The sequence below is a fragment of the Capricornis sumatraensis genome, chromosome X, assembly GCF_032405125.1.
Source record: "Capricornis sumatraensis isolate serow.1 chromosome X, serow.2, whole genome shotgun sequence".
Classification (NCBI taxonomy): Eukaryota; Metazoa; Chordata; class Mammalia; order Artiodactyla; family Bovidae; genus Capricornis; species Capricornis sumatraensis.
Genome location: NC_091092.1, coordinates 101,464,488 through 101,468,797, shown reverse-complemented (window position 1 = coordinate 101,468,797; position 4,310 = coordinate 101,464,488). Strand labels below are relative to the sequence as shown.

Below are 4,310 nucleotides of genomic sequence, written 5' to 3'. Positions count from 1 at the left end.
CCATCTGGGAAAGATTCTCTGATTTTTGGAATACATGTGATTAGGTTGAACCCGACAGTTCAGATATTGTTGTTAGTCACTCAGTCATGCCCAAGTCTGAAACACTGTGGACTATAGCCTGCCAGGCTCCTCTGTCCATGGAATTCTCCAGGCAAGAATACTGGTGTGGGTTGCCATTTCCTTCTCCAGGGGATCTTCCTGACCCAGGTCTTCCACGTTGCAGGAAGATTCTTTACCATCAGAGCCACCTCCCCCATGTAAACATTTTTGCCCTTAGCGCATCTTCAAAATCCCATTTGCAATGTAAGGTAACATATTCATAGGTTCCAGGGATTAAGGTGTAGATATGATTGCTCAGTGGAGGGGATTATTCTACCTATCACATCCATGGAACTCCATGGTTGAGACTTATGTGTGATGTTTATCTCATCTCTAAATGGAATGGATAATATTGCCCCTTCATTGGACTTGTGAAAGGATTAGAATAATGTCTCTACAACATCTGCCATATACACACTTATTATTGTTGTTATTCTTACTTCAAAAAAGCAGGTCTTTAGTATTTCTTACTTAGAGCTTGCTTTCAAGAGTTTTAGAATGAAGGGAGAGATGAGATTTCACTGGGAATCAGCAAAGCCAGAAGGGTGATTAAGAGAAGTGGTAATTTATTTTCCCAACCTTCATGTGCCCATTCTGCATTTCCTCTACTTATGACATTCAATGACACAGTGAGAATTCAGTAGGTGCATCAGCACTGTATTGTATAAGAACTGATCTCTTGATAAATTCCAAGCATGAATTGTTGGACATTGGGACCGATAGAAAACTCCATTTTGTCCAGGATTCCTTATCCCACATACTTTGACATATTCATTATTGATTTATCTGCCTTTATCTGTAAAAGGTACTTATAAGGAGGACTGAGAGCATGGCAGAGGTTGAAGAAAGCCTGCTCCAGGGACAATTCCAGTTACCCTTGAAAGAGGACTGTAGACAGGGCTGTCCCAGGGTGACAACTTCAGTTTCCCATCTTTTTTTGTCCTGGAGTTTCCTGTGGTGGTGGAGAAGGAGGGAAGCAGTGTCAAGATGGCCCTGGGTAGCAGCAGGAGTGGAAGTAGGAGGAGGTGGCAACGTTGCTAGCTGAAATGGACATAAAAATGCTCACATACCAATCACCATGAAACCTCCAGCTTTCCTCCCACCACAACCTTCCTATGGGTGGTGAAGCCTTATTGTCTGGTACACCATTCTCCCACCTCCTGCACACCAGTATCTGCTTCAGTTTGTTGAGTTCTTGGACTCACTTCAGTGACTCAGTTTCTTTATATTTTCAAAAAAGGTTTCAGTTGCAAAAGTTCTTATCTACTTAAGCAGTTCCAGATTTCTATTGATGTTGGGAAGGGTGGAGAATAGATTTGGGGGGCACTTTGGTAAATTCTTGGAAAGATGGAGCCCTTTAAGTTTTTCTACTTTCCCTGGCATTTCCCAGACATTTTCCTTCAATGTTCTTCTCTGACAATATCATTGCTCTATCCATGGATGGAGTGGGCCATGATTCTTTCATATCACTGAGAAGGGGCACTTTTACCACTGAAATCACTTGACTGCCCCACATTTTGTCTCTCTTTAAGGGAAGATGCTCTCCTGAAACCTGGATATCTCAAGCTTCCCTGGTGGCTCAGAGGTTAAAGCGTCTGCCTCCAATGCGGGAGACCCGGGTTCGATCCCTGGGTTGGGAAGATCCCCTGGAGAAGGAAATGGCAATCCACTCCAGTATTCTTGCCTGGAGAATCCCATGGACAGAGAAGCGTAGTAGGTTACAGTCCACGGGGTCGCAAAGAGCTGGACACGACTGAGCAACTTCACCAACTTCACCATGAAATCCACTGAAGTATGGTTCTGCAAGCTGGGAGCTATAGGAGAAGAATACCTTCCCATTGTGCTGTCAGGCTTAGCCATGTGGCTTGTCTTGACTAGTGATTCACTAGGAGAAAGACGTGAGTCACCTTTGGCAGAAGCTTCGAGAATCCATGTGAGGCTCTTTTTTCCTTTTGTCCTGGTGACTGGCAATATCCACACTGGCTGCTCCAATGGCCTGAGACTCAAAAGGACAATGATGGCAACAATGCGGTCCCAAGTCACCTTCTAGAACTGTCACAAAAGTGAGAAATTAACCTTTAGGCTGCTGGAGCTTGTTACTCTAGTGTACCCTAGCTCATCCTGATTAGCACAAAGGCTCAATACTCTCCTATTGAGTGCTGCTGCTACTGCTGCTAAGTTGCTTCAGTTGTGTCTGACCCTGTGCGACCCCAGAGACAGCAGCCCACCAGGCTCCCCATCCCTGGGATTCTCCAGGCAAGAACACTGGAGTGGGTTGCCATTTCCTTCTCCAATGCATGAAAGTGAAAAGTGAAAGTGAAGTCGCTCAGTCGTGTCCGACTCTTAGCGACCCCACGGACTGCAGCCCACCAGCCTCCTCCGTCCATGAGATTTTCCAGGCGAGAGTACTGGAGTGAGATGCCATTGCCTTCTCTGCCTATTGAGTACAGGACTATGTAATTTACTGATGACTGAAGAGACACCGCCATGACAACCCCCTTCAGTTCTTTAGTTTCAACATAGGGTGATATATATTTACAGAAACTATTATGTCTTTAGCTTCATTTTCCCCTTTCCTGCTCCCCTCTCATTGTTCTTTTCCTACTTTGCTACTATGCTTCTTTATCTATCATATTGGAGGTGTTAAGATTCTTTTCTTCTGTAGGAAAACAGTCACCCAGGCTTGGCCTAAGGATCTGCAGGATCACATATCATCTGTTTCATTATAGGCATTGAGACATTTTTTAAACATGTACTGTTCAATAAATGATGGTCTCTGTTCCAGTGCATATAATAATAATAAAAAAAGAAAGCCTGATGCATTTTCTGCCTGTCCATAGAAACCGACAAGCAGTGATTTATTTTATCATAATAAAACAAGTATTTATGCTGTGATTCATGTCTCTAATGCAGTGTCATTATTCTATGGCTGTGCTAACTGTGGAGGAAAAGTTGTTTATAGTCACAGACAGAGCGTCAGACTGAGACCCAAGAGTTATTCCAAGAATGGTGACAAGAACAGGGTGTGCTAGAAGAAACTGCCCAGCTGAAAGGAGGATTGTATGAAGTAGAAGCAACCTAAATATTCTATCATCTTCTGCACTTTTCGTCTCCTAATGAAGAATTTCTTTTGTCTGGTCTTTATTGGAGTGGCTAGTTCCTTCAAATTCCACTATGTAAAGGTGACTTTCTTAGTTTGAAATGGAGTCATTCTCTAAAGATTCCTGTGAGATTGCTACAGAAGAATATGTGCATATTGCTAGCTTGAGAGTCCAGACATTGATGGACATGTCTGGACAAGTCACAGAACATGAAGATCCAGTGTGTAGTCTGCCCACTTAACCACTTCTCAGTTCAGTTCAGTTGCTCAGTCATGTCCAACTCTTTATGACCCCATGGACTGCAGCATGCCAGGCCTCCCTGTCTATCACCAACTCCCAGAATTTACTCAAACTCATGTCCATTGAGTCGGTGATGTCATCCAACCATCTCATACTCTGTCGTCCCCTTCTCCTCCTGCCTTCCATTTTTCCCAGCATCAAGATCTTTTCAAATAAATCAATTCTTTGCATCAGGTGGCCAAAGTATTGGAGTTTCAGCTTCAGCATCAGTCCTTCCAATGGATATTCACGACTGATTTCCTTTAGGATGAACTGGTTGGATCTCCTTGTAGGCTAAGGGACTCTCAAGAGTCTTCTCCAATACCACAGTTCTAAAGCATCAATTCTTCGGTGCTTTCACCGTTTCTAACAAAGCCTTATTTTTCTCTTTCCCTGAAACCAATAAACCAACACTGCTTCTAATGGAATAATGCTAAGGGACTTGATTTTCCTTTAGAAAGCCACACTTACTTTTTAAACCAATAATCTATAGTAAACACCCATATCACCATGCCCCAGATATTAAATTATTAATAATTTTTATATTTCCTTCTAACCTTTGATGTGTGTGTATTTTGAAAAAACTCACACATTGTATATGCATCTCTTATTTTTAGGAAAAAAATAATAAGATTTAAAATTCCCATTTGGCCACATCTCCAGACTTTTTGCCCTCTCTCTGTTTCCCAGAGATATACCTAATGTGACTTTGATGTGTGCTAAATCTCTTCAGTCACATCCAACTCTTTGCAACCCCATGGCTCTTCTGTCCATGGGATTCTCCAGGCAAGAACGCTGGAGTGGATTGTTGTGCCCTCCTCCATATGAGTT

The 4,310-nt window shown here is 42.8% G+C and overlaps 1 non-coding gene across 1 annotated transcript; it reads left to right on the top strand.

Annotated features, from left to right (window-relative positions):
• The first annotated feature begins 1,667 nt into the window (after positions 1-1,667).
• TRNAW-CCA (transfer RNA tryptophan (anticodon CCA)) lies at positions 1,668-1,739 on the top strand. The gene has a single exon. It is a non-coding gene; the product is annotated as a tRNA-Trp (tRNA).
• The last annotated feature ends 2,571 nt before the right edge of the window (positions 1,740-4,310 follow it).